Source organism: Nerophis ophidion, linkage group LG08 (assembly GCF_033978795.1).
Source record: "Nerophis ophidion isolate RoL-2023_Sa linkage group LG08, RoL_Noph_v1.0, whole genome shotgun sequence".
Lineage (NCBI taxonomy): Eukaryota > Metazoa > Chordata > Actinopteri > Syngnathiformes > Syngnathidae > Nerophis > Nerophis ophidion.
This window is the reverse complement of record NC_084618.1, coordinates 12056698-12078328: the sequence shown is the minus strand read 5'-3', so window position 1 is coordinate 12078328 and position 21631 is coordinate 12056698.

Sequence of the window (21631 nt, the reverse complement as noted above, 5' to 3'; positions counted from 1 at the left end):
CCCCTCAGCCCTCAGTAAACATACAATCACTGTGAAAGTAAAAGAAAAGGAAAAGTTGTCTACATTTATCATATACTTGTTAGGATGGGTGTATATGTGTAGTCTTCCATCCATCCATTTTCTACCGCTTATTCCCTTTCGGGGTCGCGGGGGGCACTGGCGCCTATCTCAGCTACAATCGGGCGGAAGGCGGGGTACACCCTGGACAAGTCGCCACCTCATCGCAGGGCCAACACAGATAGACAGACAACATTCACACAGTAGGGCCAATTTAGTGTTGCCAATCAACCTATCCCCAGGTGCTTGTCTTTGGAGGTGGGAGGAAGCCGGAGTACCCGGAGGGAACCCACGCATTCACGGGGAGAACATGCAAACTCCACACAGAAAGATCCTGAGCCTAGATTTGAACCCAGGACTGCAGGACCTTCGTATTGTGAGGCAGACGCACTAACCCCTCTGCCACCGTGAAGCCTATGTGTAGTCTTATCCGTCATAAACACGTTTATCGTCGCGGACTTTCGGTGCTACGGAGTTCCTTTTCTTTTTTTTTTTTTTTTTACAACTTGACGAGAGCAGCGACAGCGGAGGCTCTGAGCAGCAGTGGTTTGGAAGGCAGAGAGCCTCCACTGTCCCTGTAACAAGCTACAAGTCATTTATGATGCTGTTAATGAGGGTAAAAATGAAACATAAGGTATATATCCTGCTTAGCAGTCCTCCTCTGCTGTCCTCCGTTCAGAGCGGAGTCCCTAGCAACGGCCCGTTTTACTTAGCAACGGTCCGGCAATCGACTGCTGGAATTCTTTTTCTGTTGTTTTTCTTGTAAGTCTACATAGTCAACCTTTAATGTTTCAATCTACATTTTGTAATAAACTAATTATAAGTTTCATTTGATACGACCAAGACACCTAAAAACAAAAACACTGCCGTTTTCACCAATTTACAAGCAAGTGGGCAACACACATACTTTGGAGTGAATGAATTTTGTGCCCAAATGAGTGCCCACGTTCTGTTTTATAAATTAGTTTGAGATTCTTTTTTTATCATTATTCATCAGACTACCTTTCAGTTTTGTAAATATTGACTATAGATTGTGAAGTCCTACTTTGGGTCTAAATTTATTTGAGAGTTAGGCCATCTAGTTAGGATAAATGTTATGTTGTTGGTTGATAAAATCTGGATGAAGGATGCTTTATTTTATTCATTTATTTTCATTTTTATTTTTCAATTTCCCCCCCCTGAGGGATTGCCACCTTATTGTGGTCAGGGGGTTTGCGTGCCTCAGTGACCGTAAGAGCTATACCAGCAGGAGCTTAGTTTTCAGGTGGGACACCCAAGTTGGACCGGTCTGAAGTTATAGAGGCCTGACAAAGTGCAATCCACTACTCCAGGTTGGGGTTGGAGGTCCGCTCGCTTTAAGATCAGTGTCAAAGCTTGGTCCGCATTCCCGGCGGTAAGTCGGACACGTTTCCAGTGAGGGTTGGACTCACGCACAAGGCTGTCCTTTGTCACCGATTCTGTTCATAACTTATGGACAGAATTTCTAGGCGTCAAAAAAAAAAATCCACATCGATGTGTAAAGGATATCACCACACAGGCTCAGGAACACTTCAGAAAACCACTGTCAGTAACCACAGTTCATCGCTACATCTGTAAGTGAAAGTTAAAGCTCTACTATGCACAGCGAAAGCCATTTATCAACAACACCCAGAAGCGCCGCCGGGCCGGCTTCGCTGTGCATGAAGTAGCTAAAACTAAGGTCTATTCAGGTGTGCTGGAGAGGAGGCTACGCCTGATAGTCGAACCTTGGATTCAGTGTGGTTTTCGTCCTGTGGACCAGCTTTATACTCTCGGCAGGGTCCTAAAGCTATAATAATAATAATAATGGATTAGATTTATATCGCCCTTTTCTATTGTTATATACTCAAAGCGCTCACAGAGAAGTGGGAACCCATCATTCATTCACACCTGGTGGTGGTAAGCTACATTTGTAGCCACAGCTGCCCTGGGGTAGACTGACGGAAGCGTGGCTGCCAGTTTGCGCCTACGGCCCCTCCGACCACCACCAATCATTCATTCATCATTCATTCACCAATGTGTGCGGCACCGGGGGCAAGGGTGAAGTGTCCCGCCCAAGGACACAACGGCAGCGACTTTGATAGGTGGGAAGCGAACCTGCAACCCTCAGGTTTCTGGCACGGCCGCTCTACTATGCACAGCGAAAGCCATTTATCAACAACACCCAGAAACGCCGCTGTCACATTAGACACATTAAAGAGTAAAACAAAACATACACAGCATGAGAGCTGGAATAAACAAATGGCCGAGCGTGAAAAGCTAGCGAGAATATACACACGATGACAGAGTGCAGGGGTAACTCGTTGCGTGAAAGCAAATTTGGATCCCAGACTGAACAACAAAAGATGCAGGTTTATATAAGGCAGGTGATTAGTGAGGACAGGTGTGCAGGGCCGTGAGAAACAGGTGAAAAACTGATAAGCTACCATGGTGACCGACTTAAACAGGAAATAATAGGGTCAGATGGAGAGTGAAAATAAAAGTGGAACAATAAACAATAATATGTGGAGGATCCAAAAAGCGGATCTCAACAAGGGCGACTGACTGGCAAAGACGATCTTAAATACTACCTCTGATTAGAGTTTGGGAAGCAGTGGACAAAATGAGTAACCAAGGAAACTAGACAAGGGAGTGGAAAAAAAAAACAGGAACTTAAAGAGTGCAAAGGACAAACAGCACATGGCCAAACAAAAACATGATCAACAGACATGACATCCATCCATCCATCATCTTCCGCTTATCCGAGGTCGGGTCGCGGGGGCAACAGCCTAAGCAGGGAAACCCAGACTTCCCTCTCCCCAGCCACTTCGTCTAGCTCTTCCCGGGGGATCCCGAGGCGTTCCCAGGCCAGCCGGGAGACATAGTCTTCCTAACGTGTCCTGGGTCTTCCCCGTGGCCTCCTACCGGTTGGACGTGCCCTAAACACCTCCCTAGGGAGGCGTTCGGGTGGCATCCTGACCAGATGCCCGAACCACCTCATCTGGCTCCTCTCCATGTGGAGGAGCAGCGGTTTTACTTTGAGTCCCTCCCGGATGGCAGAGCTTCTCACCCTATCTCTAAGGGAGAGCCCCGCCACCCGGCGGAGGAAACTCATTTCGGCCGCTTGTACCCGTGATCTTATCCTTTCGGTCATGACCCAAAGCTCATGACCATAGGTGAGGATGGGAACGTAGATCGACCGGTAAATTGAGAGCTTTGCCTTCCGGCTCAGCTCCTTCTTCCCCACAACGGATCGGTACAACGTCCGCATTACTGAAGACGCCGCACCGATCCGCCTGTCGATCTCACGATCCACTCTTCCCTCACTCGTGAACAAGACTCCTAGGTACTTGAACTCCTCCACTTGGGGCAGGGTCTCCTCCCCAACCCGGAGATGGCACTCCACCCTTTTCCGGGCGAGAACCATGGACTCGGACTTGGAGGTGCTGATTCTCATTCCGGTCGCTTCACACTCGGCTGCGAACCGATCCAGCGAGAGCTGAAGATCCCGGTCAGATGAAGCCATCAGGACCACATCATCTGCAAAAAGCAGAGACCTAATCCTGCGGTTACCAAACAGGAACCCCTCAACGCCTTGACTGCGCCTAGAAATTCTGTCCATAAAAGTTATGAACAGAATCGGTGACAAAGGACAGCCTTGGCGGAGTCCAACCCTCACTGGAAATGTGTTCGACTTACTGCCGGCAATGCGAACCAAGCTCTGGCACTGATCGTACAGGGAGCGGACCGCCACAATAAGACAGTCCGATACCCCATACTCTCTGAGCACTCCCCACAGGACTTCCCGAGGGACACGGTCGAATGCCTTCTCCAAGTCCACAAAGCACATGTAGACTGGTTGGGCAAACTCCCATGCACCCTCAAGAACCCTGCCGAGAGTATAGAGCTGGTCCACAGTTCCACGACCAGGACGAAAACCACACTGTTCCTCCTGAATCCGAGGTTCGACTATCCGACGTAGCCTCCTCTCCAGTACACCTGAATAAACCTTACCGGGAAGGCTGAGGAGTGTGATCCCACGATAGTTGGAACACACCCTCCGGTCCCCCTTCTTAAAGAGAGGAACCACCACCCCGGTCTGCCAATCCAGAGGCACCGCCCCCGATGTCCACGCGATGTTGCAAAGTCTTGTCAACCAAGACAGCCCCACAGCATCCAGAGCCTTAAGGAACTCCGGGCGGGTCCCGTCCACCCCTGGGGCCTTGCCACCGAGGAGCTTTTTAACTACCTCAGCGACCTAAGCCCCAGAAATAGGAGAGTCCACCACAGATTCCCCAGGCACTGCTTCCTCATAGGAAGACGTGTTGGTGGGATTGAGGAGGTCTTCGAAGTATTCCTTCCACCTATCCACAACATCCGCAGTCGAGGTCAGCAGAACACCATCCGCACCATACACGGTGTTGATAGTGCACTGCTTCCCCTTCCTGAGGCGCCGTATGGTGGTCCAGAATCGCTTCGAAGCCGTCCGGAAGTCGTTTTCCATGGCTTCCCCGAACTCTTCCCATGTCCGAGTTTTTGCCTCCGCGACCGCTGAAGCTGCACACCGCTTGGCCTGTCGGTACCTGTCCACTGCCTCCGGAGTCCTATGAGCCAAAAGGACCCGATAGGACTCCTTCTTCAGCTTGACGGCATCCCTCACCGCTGGTGTCCACCAGGGGGTTTTAGGATTGCCGCCCCGACAGGCACCAACTACCTTGCGGCCACAGCTCCGATCTGCCGCCTCGACAATAGAGGTGCGGAACATGGTCCACTCGGACTCAATGTCCAGCACCTCCCTCGTGACATGTTCAAAGTTCTTCCGGAGGTGTGAATTGAAACTCTCTCTGACAGGAGACTCTGCCAGACGTTCCCAGCAGACCCTCACAATGTGTTTGGGCCTCCCAGGTCTGTCCGGCATCCTCCCCTACCATCGCAGCCAACTCACCACCAGGTGGTGATCGGTAGAAAGCTCCGCCCCTCTCTTCACCCGAGTGTCCAAAACATGAGGCCGCAAATCCGATGACACAACTACAAAGTCGATCATGGAACTGCGGCCTAGGGTGTCCTGGTGCCAAGTGCACATATGGACACCCTTATGTTTGAACATGGTGTTTGTTATCGACAAACTGTGACGAGCACAAAAGTCCAATAACAAAACACCACTCGGGTTCAGATCCGGGCGGCCATTCTTCCCAATCACGCCTCTCCAGGTTTCACTGTCGTTGCCAACGTGAGCGTTGAAGTCTCCCAGTAGGACAAGGGAATCACCCGGGGGAGCACTTTCCAGTACTCCCTCGAGCGCTTCCAAAAAGGGTGGGTACTCTGAACTGCTGTTTGGTGCATAAGCACAAACAACAGTCAGGACCCGTTCCCCCACCCGAAGGCGGAGGGAGGCTACCCTTTCGTCCACCGGGTTGAACTCCAACGTACAGGCTTCGAGCCGGGGGGAAACAAGAATTGCCACCCCAGCCCGTCGCCTCTCACTGCCGGCAACGCCAGAGTGGAAGAGGGTCCAATCCCTCTCGAGAGAAGTGGTTCCAGAGCCCTTGCTGTGCGTCGAAGTGAGTCCAACTATATCCAGCCGGAATTTCTCGACTTCGCGCACTAGCTCAGGCTCTTTCCCCCCCAGTGACGTGACGTTCCACGTCCCAAGAGCTAGCTTCTGTAGCCGAGGATCGGACCGCCAAGTGCCCTGCCTTCGGCTGTCGCCCAGCTCACAATGCACCCGACCTCTATGGCCCCTGCTATGGGTGGTGAGCCCATTGGAGGGGTGACCCACGTTGCCTCTTCGGGCTGTGCCCGGCCGGGCCCCATGGGAACAGGCCCGGCCACCAGGCGCTCGCCATCGTGCCCCACCTCCGGGCCTGGCTCCAGAGGGGGGCCCCGGTGACCCGCGTCCGGGCGAGGGAAATCTGGGTCCATGGTTTTTCATCTTCATAAAGGTCTTCGAGCTGCTCTTTGTCTGATCCCTCACCTAGAACCTGTTTGCCTTGGGAGACCCTACCAGGGGGCTTTATGCCCCCGGACAACATAGCTCCTAGGATCATTGGGACACGCAAACTCCTCTACCACGATAAGGTTGCAGCTTGGTTATTGGTTAGCTTCAGAATAACAATGTTATTAAAAATAATACAATACTTATTATACTCTAAAAATGTTGGTCTTACTAAAAATTGCACACGTTTAGTTGTTAAAAAATATGATATGGCTCTCACGGAAATACATTTTGAAATATTTGGCTTTAATGGCTAACTCCGCAAAAAAGGTTCCCGACCCCTGATTTACACAACATGCCAAGAGAGTACCCTTTCTTAAATGGAATTGGTGGATTGGTGCAACAGAGTCATGTGACATTTCCCCGCTAAGACCTCAACAATCGCCCTCCAGCTGTGAAATGCCTTAATGGACGGATGTGGGAGCTCAGTTCCGCCTCCTGTCGTGTTCAGATATTGTTTTCTTCTCCTAACACTGCTAGGAACGGGATTACTTTAGTTCACATTTACTCTCTCTCTCTCTCTCTCTCTCTCTCTCCATATATATATATATATATATATAGAGCAGGGGTGCCCACACTTTTTCTGCAGGCGAGCTACTTTTCAATTGACCAACTCGAGGCGATCTACCTCATTTATATATATCATTTATATGTATTTATTTCAATCAATGTTTACTTATATAGCCCTAAATCACTAGTGTCTCAAAGGGCTGCACAAACCACTACGACATCCCCGGTAGGCCCACATAAGGGCAAGGAAAACTCACACCCAGTGGGACGTCGGTGACAATGATGACTATGAGAACCTTGGAGAGGAGGAAAGCAATGGATGTCGAGCGGGTCTAACATGATACTGTGAAAGTTCAATCCATAATGGATCCAACACAGTCGCGAGAGTCCAGTCCAAAGCGGATCCAACACAGCAGCGAGAGTCCCGTTCACAGCGGAGCCAGCAGGAAACCATCCCAAGCGGAGGCGGATCAGCAGCGCAGTGATGTCCCCAGCCGATACATGGGCAAGCAGTACATGGCCACCGGATCGGACCGGACCCCCTCCACAAGGGAGAGTGGGACATAGAAGAAAAAGAAAAGAAACGGCAGATCAACTGGTCTAAAAAGGGAGTGTATTTAAAGGCTAGAGTATACAAATGAGTTTTAAGGTGAGACTTAAATGCTTCTACTGAGGTGGCATCTCGAACTGTTACCGGGAGGGCATTCCAGAGTACTGGAGCCCGAACGGAAAACGCTCTATAGCCCGCAGACTTTTTTTGGGCTTTGGGAATCACTAATAAGCCGGAAAGAGACATTTTTGTAAACAAGTTAAATGTGTTTAATGACAATACAAGCATGTGTAACACATATAGATGTCTTTCTTTCACAAAGACAAGAATATAAGTTGGTGTATTACCTGATTCTGATGACTTGCATTGATTGGAATCAGACAGTAATGATGATAACGCCCACATTTTCAAACGGAGGAGAAAAAAAAGTTGTCCTTTCTGTACAATACCACATGAAAGTGGTTGGTTTTTGGCATCTAATTCATCCAGCTTCCATACACTTTACAAGAAAAACATTGGCGGCAAATTCCGTAGCTTGCTTGATTGACATTCACGGCACGCGAGGGTCTTGTGAGATGACGCTGGCTGCTGCCAGTACATTATTATGAAAAAATGACAGAGAGGAAGGCAAGAAACACTTTTTATTTCAACAGACTTTCGCGCCTTCCCTTCCGTCAAAAGTCTAAAGGCCGACCGCACATTTCCTATCTTCACAATAAAAGCCCTGCTTCATGCTGCCTGCGCTAACAAAATAAGAGTCTCGGAAAGCTGGCGTGCTCAAGTGATGTGCACGCCAGCTTTCCGAGGGATCGCTTGTGCACGCCAGTTTTCCGAGACTCTGTATTTAGTTAGCGCAGGCAGCATGAAGCAGGGCTTTTATTGTTAGGATAGGAAATGTGCAGTCGGCCTTTAGAGTTTTGACGGAAGGGACGGCGCGAGAGTCTGTTGAAATAAAAAGTGTTTCTCGCCTTCCTCTCGGTCATATTTTCATAATAATGATCTTGCAGCAGCCAGCGTCATCTCACAAGACCCTCTGGTACCGTGAATGTCATTTAAGTGACGTCTATTTTTAGGTCTATTTTTTTTAAAAGCCTGGGTGGAGATGGACTGACACACCCCCCGCGGTCCACTGGTAGCTCGCGATCGACGTAATGGGCACCCCTGATATAGAGGGTCATTTTTCAAAACAGTGGTTCTCGCTCTTTTTCTGTTTAAAGTCCCCACTGCTGCTCTCAGAAACTTAAAACCTTGGGCCATGGTCGTGGACCATGGCTCTCATTGGCTGTCTGAAAGGCGAAAACAAAATATATAACAAACAGAGATTAATTGAAGACTTCTAAGAGTCTCTATTGTTAATTTTCTCATACATCCATTTCTAATAAATAGCATACTAGAAAATTCCAGTGGAAATGTGGATGGGCCCCGACATTTGTGCTGTGAACATCTGGCCCAGGCTGGACGGAAGCTAAAAAGCTAACATAAAACGCGAAAAATCTACAGTTGCTGATTTTCGGTAAAAATAAAAAAATAATAATAGAAATAAACAAAAAAAATACTGTAAAATTTAAATAATTTTTTTACTGTAATAATAAAAAATACAATTTTAAAATGTGTAAAATTGTGAAATGTACTGTGTTATCTACACCGAAAAATTGTTATTTGTGGTAAAAAAAAAACAAAAAACAAAAACTGGCAGCTCAGATGCCAAATTCTACTTCAAAATGATTTTATTTTTTTACTGTAATAATAAAAAAATGCAATTTTAAAATTTGTACGATTGTGAAATGTACTGTGGTTTTTACAGCATTTTTCTCAAAATTTCTCTAAACTAAAAAACAAAACAAAAAAACTGGCATCTCAGATGCCAAAATGTTAGTGTAAAATTAAAACATTTTTTTTTTACTGTGATAATAAAAAAATGCAATAACTTAAATATTGTCTAATTATGCAAAAATATATTATCAAACATTCAAACCATTTTTTTAAAATATAAATAAATCTTAATAGTCATGATTTCAAAGCAAGTTATCCATCAAATTATGCAATAGATTTCATGGTAAAACTTTGAAATGTACTGTGGATTTTACAGCATTTTTCTCTAAATGAAAAAAAAAGTCATTTTGGCAATTACAGTAATACACGGAAATATCTAAAGTTGTTGATTGCGGTAAAAAAAACAAAAAACTAAAAAACTGGCAGCTCAGATGCCAAAATGTTAGTGTAAAAAGTAAATTTTTTTTTTTACTGTGATAATAAAAAAATGCAATAACTTAAATATTGTCTAATTATGCAAAAATATATTATCAAACATTCAAACCATTTTTTAAAAATAGAAATAAATCTTAATAGTCATGATTAGTCGACATCCATTGCTTTCGGTCCCCTAGAGGGAGGGGGGTTGCCCACAACTGAGGTCCTCTCCAAGGTTTCTCATAGTCAGCATTGTCACTGGCGTCCCACTGGATGTGAATTCTCCCTGCCCACTGGGTGTGAGTTTTCCTTGCCCTTTTGTGGGTTCTTCCGAGGATGTTGTAGTCGTAATGATTTGTGCAGTCCTTTGAGACATTTGTGATTTGGGGCTATATAAATAAACATTGATTGATTGATTGATTGATTGATTTCAAAACAAAACAGTATTTTTGGCATTTACACTTATATACACCGAAAAATCTACAGTTGTTATTTGTGGTAAAAAAACCCCAAAAAAACAAAAAACAAAAACTGGCAGCTCAGATGCCAAATTCTACTTCAAATTTTTTTTTTTTTTTTGCTGTAATAATAAAAAAATGCAATTTTAAAATTTGTACAATTGTGAAATGTACTGTGGTTTTTACAGCATTTTTCTCTAAATGAAAAAAAAAGTCATTTTAGCAATTACAGTAATACACGAAAATATCTAAAGTTGTTGATTGCGGTAAAAAAACAAAAAACTGAAAACAAAAAACAAAAAAACTGGTAGCTCAGATGCCAAAATGTTAGTGTAAAATTTAAATTATTTTTTTAACTGTAATAATAAAAAAATGCAATAATTTAAATATTGTCTAATTATGCAAAAATATATTATCAAACATTCAAACCATTTTTTTAAAAATAGAAATAAATCTTAATAGTCATGATTTCAAAGCAAGTTGTCCATCAAATTGTGCAATTGATTTCGTGGTAAAATTTTGAAATGTACTGTGGTTTTTACAGCATTTTTTCTCTCAATGGAAAAAAACAATACAGTATTTTTGGCATTTACACTTATATACACCGAAAAATCTACAATTGTTGATTTGTGGTAAAAAAAACAAAAAACTAACACAAAATAAAACTGGCAGCTCAGATGCCAAATTCTACTTCAAAATTATTTGATTTTTTTACTGTAATAATAAAAAAATGCAATTTTAAAATGTGTACAATTGTGAAATGTACTGTGGTTTTTACAGCATTTTTCTCTAAATTAAAAAAAAACTGTACTTTTGGCATTTACACTTATATACGCCGAAATATCTACAGTTGTTGTTTTGCGGTAAGAAAACAAAACAAAACAACAACAACAACAACAACAAACTGACCTCTCAAATGCCAGAATTTTACTGTAAAATTGAAATTACTTTTTTACTGTAAAAATACGAAAATGCAATTTTGAATTGTGTAATAATATTAATAATAATAATAATAGTTAAGAAATAATAATAATAATAGTGTAATAATAATAATAATAATGATAGTAATAACAACAACAACAACAATTATTATACATTCTTATTAATCAATAATAATAATAATTGTGTATTATTAATCATATTAATAACAATAATAAAATCATTTAATTATTAATGATTTCTAATTAATTAATAATAACATTATAATAATAATAATAACAATTAATTATTAATTATTTTGATTATTTAATGATAATAATAAGTTTGTGTTAATAATAATAATAATAGTAATGATAATAATAATTAAATTCTGCGATTTTGTATTGCGCCCTGCAATGAGGTAGCGACTTGTCCAGGGTGTACCCTGCCTTCCGCCCGATTGTAGCTGAGATAGGCGCCAGCGCCCCCCGCAATCCCCCAAAAGGGAATAAGCGGTAGGAAATGGATGGATGGATGGATTTTGTATTGCACAATTTGATGGATATATTGCTTTGAAATCATTATTAGGATGTATTTCTATTTAAAAAAATGTTTAAAAGTTTGATAATATATTTCTGCATGATTAAACAATATTTAAATTAAAATCATTTGCGATTACACAGAGTACTTTTTTTTTTCTTTCTCCCAAAATACAAAGAAATAATACATTTAATGAGAAGAGTTACAGTACTTTATTGATGTATATTATTTACAGGCGTCAAGGGCCAAATATAAAGAAGTGGCGGGCCACAACAGGCCCCGGGGCCTTGAGTTTGATTCCGATGTTTTAAACAAGCGTATAAAGTTAACTTGTTTTTCCAGTCTACTGCTACTTACGGGAAAGAAATAGGAAAGTTTTCCGGCGCAGGGGACGGTGATTGCAGCGGACACTTCACATACATCAAAATATACGGAATGCCGGAGAACATTCTGGCGAATTTCAGCACCTTTGATCATTTCGAATTCAATCACAGTAGGACATCAGTTGATATCTGCCGGCTCGCTGCCGGAGGAGCCTGCAGCGTTTATCGTTCGCCCTCAGACGCCCGTATTAATTATCGCACCTATCTCCTCCTTCTTTCTCCTCGCTATCTTCACTCCCATTAAGGCCCGCCTGTAATTGCATTAGCGCTGCGACAAAAGAGGGACGAGACGGGCGCCGCCTGGTCCGCAGGGGAAGTCGATAATTGAATTTTAATAGGTTTTCTTTTGCGGCCTGAGTGTAAATAAGAATTGCAAAAATAAATAAATAAAAGGAATGACACCAAACGTAATAAGCGAACATTTGTTTATGATGAGCTGATAGATCTTCTGCAAGGTGCTATTAGGATGCTCACTTTCAGGGGGGCGGAGTCTTTAGTTCTAAGGTTGGAAGTAGGTGGGGATTGAACCAGGAACCCTCAGGTTGCTGGCACGGCCACTCTCTCATCCGCGCCACGCCGTCCCCGAGGTGAGTTACACCAAGTACCGTTTAGGATTATGCTGTTATGGTTGGAGGGAGTTGTGACGGCACAGTTCCACAAGGGGGCAATATAGCTCTATGTTTTATTATATATATATATATATATAGCTATCCATCCATCCATTTTCTACCGCTTATTCCCTTTGGGGTCGCTGGTGCCTCTCTCAGCTACAATCGGGCGGAAGGTGGGGTACACCCTGGACAAGTCGCCACCTCATCGCAGGGCCAACACCGATAGATGGACAACATTCACACTCACATTCACACACTAGGGCCAATTTAGTGTTGCCATCCAACCTATCCCCAGGTGCATGTCTTTGGAAGTGGGAGGAAGCCGGAGTACCTGGAGGGAACCCACGCAGTCACGGGGAGAACATGCAAACTCCACACAGAAAGATCCCGAGCCCGGGATTGAACCCTGACCCCTCAGGACCTTCGTATTGTGAGGCAGACGCACTAACCCCTCTGCCACCGTGAAGCCCTTTTATATATATATATATATATATATATATATATATATATATATATATATATATATTGGTGGTTTGTGCAGCCCTTTGAGACACTAGTGATTTAGGGCTATATAAGTAAACATTGATTGATTGATTGATATATATATATATATATATATATATATATATATATATATATATATATATATATATATATATATATATATATATTATATCGCAATTTTCGCCTGTCCTGATGTGTGTGTCCAGTATGGGGAGTTTTTAAGCATTTTAAGAGGGTCAAATTACAGCTCAAAAAGGCAAAAATGACATTTTTTTTTTTTTTTTAGCTAACTTTAGTTTTGAAGGGGTTTTTACCAACTTCCTGTTGATTTTTGCTGAAGGAGGACTGTGAATGAAAACTAGGTCTAAGTCAGACCAACATAGAGGTTTTTGTTTCATTTCTCTACGACATTCCTAAGGGAAGTTACAAGCAGTTTTGAGTGTGTTTTTTTCCTAGGAGGCGCTAGAGTGCAATTTTGAGTTTTGGGTTTTGGTTTTTTGATTAGATCGCAATGTTTGCCAGTCCTGATGTGTGTGTTAAATGTGGTGAGTTTCGAAGCATGTTAAGGGGGTCAAATTACAGCTCAAAGAGGCGGCGGTATAATAATAATAATAATAAAACTGTTGTGTCTTGAGTAAGGAGTGGATCCCAAGATGCAGGAGACGGGAGGCGGAGTTGAATCACAAAAGAAGATTGTCTTTAATAAGTTCAAAAGGATAACTCAAAGCGATGGGGCAAAAGCGCACACCATGGAAGAGGACTAAACTGAAGGAGGTCTCTCGATGGTCAGCAACAGGTTCGACAAAAACTCCTCTCGCTTACTGAGGAACTAGGGAACAAAAACACCAGAAGTAAGGAATGGTGAAAAGAAAGGAGAAGGAAGGTACCAAGTTGGTTGGATGCGAGTTGAGCATGGAAAGCACAGGAGTCATTAACTGGCGAGGAGCAGCTGACTGTGGTGGACTTAAATAGAGCCGAGCAGTGAGTAGTCGCAGGTGTGCCTAGTTGAAACTAATGGATGGAGGAAAAAATAACACAAAAGCACTACGGAGAAGACAGGAAAACAATACACAACAAAAACCTTACAAATACAATAGTTCCAAAGGGACATTCGGTCCCTAATAAATAAAGCTAAATAAATGAAATAGAGCTTGATTAGCAACGTCTGGTAGGAAGCCCCCACAAGTAGGAGTAGAGGATAGGAGTCGGAGGTCACCCGACCCAAACCGATCATAGGATATAGGCGGACTGGCCAAGCAACAAACTGGATGATGTCCAGACTGACCAGTCCCAGGGCTAGAATGCAAAAAAAGGAACCGTCTTCGTGTGAAAGGTATTTAAGTACAGTTGTCCGAGAAGACAGCATACTCTTTCTCCTGGAAGCTGCAGTTCCAGTCTGCCTTGGGCACTAATACACCCCCATACCATCAATCAATCAATCAATCAATCAATGTTTACTTATATAACCCTAAACACACATGCTGGCTTTTACACTTTGCGCCTAGAACATTCCAGGCGGTTCTTTTCTTTGGTCTGGAGGAGAGGACGTCTACAGTTTCCAAAAACAATTTTAAGTGTGTACTCGTCAGACCACAGAACATTTTTACACTTCCCATCAGTCTATCATAGATGAGGTCGGGCCGAGCGAAGCCGGCGGTGTTTCTGGGTGTGGTTGATAAATGGCTTTCGCTTTGCATAGTAGAGTTTTAACTCGCACTTACAGACGTAGCGATGGACTGTAGTTACTGACAGGGGTTTTCGAAGTGTTCCTGAGCCCATGTGGTGATGTCCTTTACACACTGATGTGGCTTTTTGACGATGATCCATAATATCATGGTTTACATCCAGGGATTATTCCAGATTCTCTGAACCTTTTGATGATATTACGGACTTTATGTGGTGAAATCCCTAAATTCCTTCCAAAAGCTGGTTGAGAAAAGGCATTTGTTGACAAAAGTGTTGACCCTCGACCCGTCCTTGTTTATAAATGACGAGCCTTTCATGGAAGCTGCTTTTCTACCCAATCATGGCACCCACCTGTTCCCAATTACCCTGCACACCTGTGGGACTTTCTCAGTCTTTTTTGCCGCTTTTTGGAAACACATTGCAGGCAATTCCAAATGAGCTAATATTTGCAACAAAATAACGACATTTACCAGTTTGAATGTTAAATATCTTGTCTTTGTTATTTAATTGAATATAAGTTGAGAAAGATTCGCAAATCTTATCGGGAGGGTTCACATAAAAGCTTGTTGCAAAATTACACAAGTGAAATTTGTGTTGGGGTTTGTGTTGTTGTTATTGTAGCGACTATTTTGTCAAACGGAGTGCAGCACTAATTCCCCCGTGCACACCCATCTTCTTCTTCACTTTCGTCCCGACACGACCATTTCTTTTTTTTTTTTCCCATCCGCCAGTGTTCAGTTCTTGGAGACACGGCAATGACAGGCTGACAATCGCTCTGCCGGTCAATCGAAACACGAGGAAGAAGCCCCTCTGATTGATTCGTGATTGGTCAGCCGAGCTCAGGCACACGTCTACTTTAAAAAATGCTAGGAAAAAAAAAACATGTTATACGTTGGCCGCAGATGTATACGTTGTGAAATACGTTTGTGAGGGGGAGTGGCCCGCGGACCTGCAGCGAGGCCGGCTCCAATTGGTGCGTAGATGGCCCACCTGGGCGCCTTTATCTGATCACCTTTTGATTAATTGATTGATACTTTTATTAGTAGATTGCAGAGTACAGTACATATTCCGTACAATTGACCACTAAATGGTAACACCCGAATAAGTTTTTCAACTTGTTTAAGTCGGGGTCCAAGTTAATCAATTCATGGTCACTATAAAAGGGCAGCAGCCGTTTATGGAAGAGGTTTGAAGAGGTTGGAGTGGTTGATGGTGAAGAGAAAACTTGAGCACGAGGAAGACGGAAACGGAGACGGAGACGAGAGCGGTTGGCCGAAAAGCAACCCCTAAGAGCGAGACAGTCAGGAGAGGCGATTGCTGAAAAGCAGACTGATAAGTTTATTGCAAAAATAAACCAAATCACAAAACCGTCAAGCCTGTCATGTCTCTTCTGGGTGGTCCGAAGAACCCGGAGGCGCAAGACCTCCATAAAGTTATGTACACAGAAATCTTTTGTAAATATTTATTTATATACCTTAATTGTTACCAAACGGCGTGTCCGTGACAGGGTAGTAAAACGAATGGTCAAACAAAACAGAAGTCGTTGTCGTGGACCCAGTAGCTGCGGAAGCTCTTCAATCAGCTAATCAGACTCAATTAGTCCATGGTGACGTTTTGGTGAATTTATTGATGAATTTTGGGAAAATGCAGAAAATGCCACGGTAAGTTAATATTACCAACAAGGACACTCGTAAATGTTTTAGCATATAAGCTAATGCTAAAGACGCTAGCTTGATTACATTACGATAGCCTGAACAAAAATGTACAAAAAGACTCTTATAGACATCACACATGGGGACGGTTTAGTGAGTATGAATTGTTTTAGTTGTATTGTAAAACTTACAACTATGAGTAGTAACGCTGTGGATGGCCAGAAGACATCCGGTTGAAATCACCAAAATGGAAGGACAATGCAGTGAGCGACCTCGTCCAAAAGATGGCGCCACAGGACGCACAATAACACACCTTTTCGGTGTATTAGCTTCTTTTTAAAAAAAAAAACTGAAATAGTTTTATAAGCCGCAGGGCTCAAAGCAAAGGGACACAGCAATTTGGGAAACTAAAACAACACAGAAAACGCTCGTAAGACACTCGTAAATGTGGCTGGCCTACGATAGCCTGAACGAAGATGCGCGAAAATACTCTTATAGACATCACACATGGGGACGGTTTAGTAAGTATGAATTGTTTTAGTTGTATTATAAAACTTACAACTACGAGTAGTAACGCTGTGGATGGCCAGAAGACGTCCGGTTGAAATCACCAAAACGGAAGGACACTGCAGTGAGCGACCTCGTCCAAAAGATGGCGCCACAGCACCCACAATAACACATCTTTTCGGTGTATTAGCTTCTTTTAAAAAAAACAACAAACTAAAATAGTTTTATAAGTCGCAGGGCTCAAAGCGAAGGGAAACAGAAATTTGGGAAACTGAAACAACACAGAAAACGCTATCGGGAGTTAATATTACTAACAAAGGCACTCAAAAATCTGTCCATCCATCCATTTGCTACCGCTTGTCCCAAATGTGTTAGCATATTAGGTAATGCTAATGACGCTGGCTTGATTACATTACGATAGATTTAACAAAAAATGCACGAAAACTCTCTTATAGACATCACACATGGGGACGGTTTAGTAAGTTTGAATTGTTTTAGTTGTATTGTAAAACTTACAACTACGAGTAGTAACGCTGTGGATGGCCAGAAGACGTCCGGTTGAAATCACCAAAATGGAAGGACACTGCAGTGAGCGACCTCATCCAAAAGATGGCGCCACAGCACGCACAATAACACACATTTTCTTAAAAAACAAAACAAAACTAAAATAGTTTTATAAGCCGCAGGGCTCAAAGCGAAGGGAAACAGCAATTTGGGGAACTAAAACAACACAGAAAACGCTCGTAAGACACTCGTAAATGTGGCTGGCCTACGATAGCCTGAACGAAAATGCGCGAAAACTTTCTTATAGACATAACACATGAGGACGGTTTAGTGAGTATGAATTGTTTTAGTTGTATTGTAAAACTTACAACTACGAGTAGCAACGCTGTGGATGGCCAGAAGACGTCCGGTTGAAATCACCAAAATGCAAGGACACTGCAGTGAGCGACCTCGTCCAAAGGATGGCGCCACAGCACGCACAATAACACACCTTTTCGGTGTGTTAGCTTCTTTTAAAAAAAAAAAACTTAAATAGTTTTATAAGCCGCAGGGCTCAAAGCGAAGGGAAACAGCAATTTGGGAAACTAAAACAACACAGAAAACGCTCGTAAGACACTCGTAAATGTGGCTGGCCTACGATAGCCTGAACGAAAATGCGCAAAAACTCTCTTATAGACATCACACATGAGGACAGTTTAGTGAGTATGAATTGTTTTAGTTGTATTGTAAAACTTACAACTATGAGTAGTAACGCTGTGGATGGCCAGAAGACGTCCGGTTGAAATCACCAAAATGGAATGAGACTGCAGTGAGCGACCTCGTCCAAAAGATGGTGCCACAGCACGCACAATAACACACCTTTTTCGGTGCATTAGCTTCTTTTTAGAAAAAAAAACTAAAATAGTTTTATAAGCCGCAGGGCTCAAAGCGAAGGGAAACAGAAATTTGGGAAACTAAAACAACACAGAAAACGCTCGTAAGACACTCGTAAATGTGGCTGGCCTACGATAGCCTGAACGAAAATGCGCGAAAATACTCTTATAGACATCAAACATGGGGACGGTTTAGTGAGTATGAATTGTTTTAGTTGTATTGTAAAACTTACAACTAAGAGTAGCAACGCTGTGGATGGCCAGAAGACGTCCGGTTGAAATCAGCAAAACGGAAGGACACTGCAGTGAGAAACCTCGTCCAAAAGATGGCGCCACAGCACGCACAATAACACACCTATTCTTTAAAAAAAAAAAAAAACTAAAATAGTTTTATAAGCCGCAGGGCTCAAAGCGAAGGGAAACAGAAATTTGGGAAACTGAAACAACACAGAAAACGCTCGTAAGACACTCGTAAATGTGGCTGGCCTACGATAGCCTGAACGAAAATGCGCGAAAACTCTCTTATAGACATCACACATGGGGACGGTTTAGTAATTTTGAATTGTTTTAGTTGTATTGTAAAACTTACAACTACGAGTAGTAACGCTGTGGATGGCCAGAAGACGTCCGGTTGAAATCACCAAAACGGAAGGACACTGCAGTGAGCGACCTCGTCCAAAAGATGGCGCCACAGCACGCACAATAACACACCTTTTCGGTGTATTAGCTTCTTTTAAAAAAAAAAAACTAAAATAGTTTTATAAGCCGCAGGGCTCAAAGCGAAGGGAAACAGAAATTTGGGAAACTAAAACAACACAGAAAACGCTCGTAAGACACTCGTAAATGTGGCTGGCCTACGATAGCCTGAACGAAAATGCGCAAAAAGACTCTTATAGACATCACACATGGGGACGGTTTAGTAAGTATGAATTGTTTTAGTTGTATTGTAAAACTTACAACTACGAGTAGTAACGCTGTGGATGGCCAGAAGACGTCCGGTTGAAATCACCAAAATGGAATGAGACTGCAGTGAGCGACCTCGTCCAAAAGATGGTGCCACAGCACGCACAATAACACACCTTTTTCGGTGCATTAGCTTCTTTTTAGAAAAAAAAACTAAAATAGTTTTATAAGCCGCAGGGCTCAAAGCGAAGGGAAACAGAAATTTGGGAAACTAAAACAACACAGAAAACGCTCGTAAGACACTCGTAAATGTGGCTGGCCTACGATAGCCTGAACGAAAATGCGCGAAAAGACTCTTATAGACATCAAACATGGGGACGGTTTAGTGAGTATGAATTGTTTTAGTTGTATTGTAAAACTTACAACTACGAGTAGCAACGCTGTGGATGGCCAGAAGACGTCCGGTTGAAATCAGCAAAACGGAAGGACACTGCAGTGAGAAACCTCGTCCAAAAGATGGCGCCACAGCACGCACAATAACACACCTATTCTTTAAAAAAAAAAAAAACTAAAATAGTTTTATAAGCCGCAGGGCTCAAAGCGAAGGGAAACAGAAATTTGGGAAACTGAAACAACACAGAAAACGCTCGTAAGACACTCGTAAATGTGGCTGGCCTACGATAGCCTGAACGAAAATGCGCGAAAACTCTCTTATAGACATCACACATGGGGACGGTTTAGTAATTTTGAATTGTTTTAGTTGTATTGTAAAACTTACAACTACGAGTAGCAACGCTGTGGATGGCCAGAAGACGTCCGGTTGAAATCAGCAAAACGGAAGGACACTGTAGTGAGAAACCTCGTCCAAAAGATGGCGCCACAGCACGCACAATAACACACCTATTCTTTAAAAAAAAAAAAAAACTAAAATAGTTTTATAAGCCGCAGGGCTCAAAGCGAAGGGAAACAGAAATTTGGGAAACTAAAACAACACAGAAAACGCTCGTAAGACACTCGTAAATGTGGCTGGCCTACGATAGCCTGAACGAAAATGCGCGAAAAGACTCTTATAGACATCACACATGGGGACGGTTTAGTAAGTATGAATTGTTTTAGTTGTATTGTAAAACTTACAACTACGAGTAGTAACGCTGTGGATGGCCAGAAGACGTCCGGTTGAAATCACCAAAATGGAAGGACACTGCAGTGAGTGACCTCGTCCAAAAGATGGCGCCACAGGACGCACAATAACACACCTTTTCGGTGTATTAGCTTCTTTTAAAAAAAAAAAAAAAAAACTAAAATAGTTTTATAAGCCCCAGGGGTCAAAGCGAAGGGAAACAGAAATTTGGGAAACTAAAACAACACAGAAAACGCTCGTAAGACACTCGTAAATGTGGCTGGCCTACGATAGCCTGAACGAAAATGCGCGAAAAGACTCTTATAGACATCACACATGGGGACAGTTTAGTAAGTATGAATTGTTTTAGTTGTATTGTAAAACTTACAACCATGAGTAGTAACGCTGTGGATGGCCAGAAGACGTCCGGTTGAAATCACCAAAACGGAAGGACACTGCAGTGAGCGACCTCGTCCAAAAGATGGCGCCACAGCACGGACAATAACACACCTTTTTGGTGCATTAGCTTCTTTAAAAAAAACAAAAAACTAAAATAGTTTTATAAGCCGCAGGGCTCAAAGCGAAGGGAAACAGCAATTTGGGGAACTAAAACAACACAGAAAACGCTCGTAAGACACTCGTAAATGTGGCTGGCCTACGATAGCCTGAACGAAAATGCGCGAAAACTCTCTTATAGACATAACACATGAGGACGGTTTAGTGAGTATGAATTGTTTTAGTGGTATTGTAAAACTTACAACTACGAGTAGTAACGCTGTGGATGGCCAGAAGACGTCCGGTTGAAATCACCAAAATGCAAGGACACTGCAGTGAGCGACCTCGTCCAAAAGATGGCGCCACAGCACGCACAATAACACACCTTTTCGGTGTGTTAGCTTCTTTTTAAAAAAAAAAAACTTAAATAGTTTTATAAGCCGCAGGGCTCAAAGCGAAGGGAAACAGAAATTTGGGAAACTAAAACAACACAGAAAACGCTCGTAAGACACTCGTAAATGTGGCTGGCCTACGATAGCCTGAACGAAAATGCGCGAAAAGACTCTTATAGACATCACACATGGGGACGGTTTAGTAAGTATGAATTGTTTTAGTTGTATTGTAAAACTTACAACTACGAGTAGTAACGTTGTGGATGGCCAGAAGACGTCCGGTTGAAATCACCAAAATGCAAGGACACTGCAGTGAGCGACCTCGTCCAAAGGATGGCGCCACAGCACGCACAATAACACACCTTTTCGGTGTGTTAGCTTCTTTTAAAAAAAAAAAACTTAAATAGTTTTATAAGCCGCAGGGCTCAAAGCGAAGGGAAACAGCAATTTGGGAAACTAAAACAACACAGAAAACGCTCGTAAGACACTCGTAAATGTGGCTGGCCTACGATAGCCTGAACGAAAATGCGCAAAAACTCTCTTATAGACATCACACATGAGGACAGTTTAGTGAGTATGAATTGTCTTAGTTGTATTGTAAAACTTACAACTATGAGTAGTAACGCTGTGGATGGCCAGAAGACGTCCGGTTGAAATCACCAAAATGGAATGAGACTGCAGTGAGCGACCTCGTCCAAAAGATGGTGCCACAGCACGCACAATAACACACCTTTTTCGGTGCATTAGCTTCTTTTTAGAAAAAAAAACTAAAATAGTTTTATAAGCC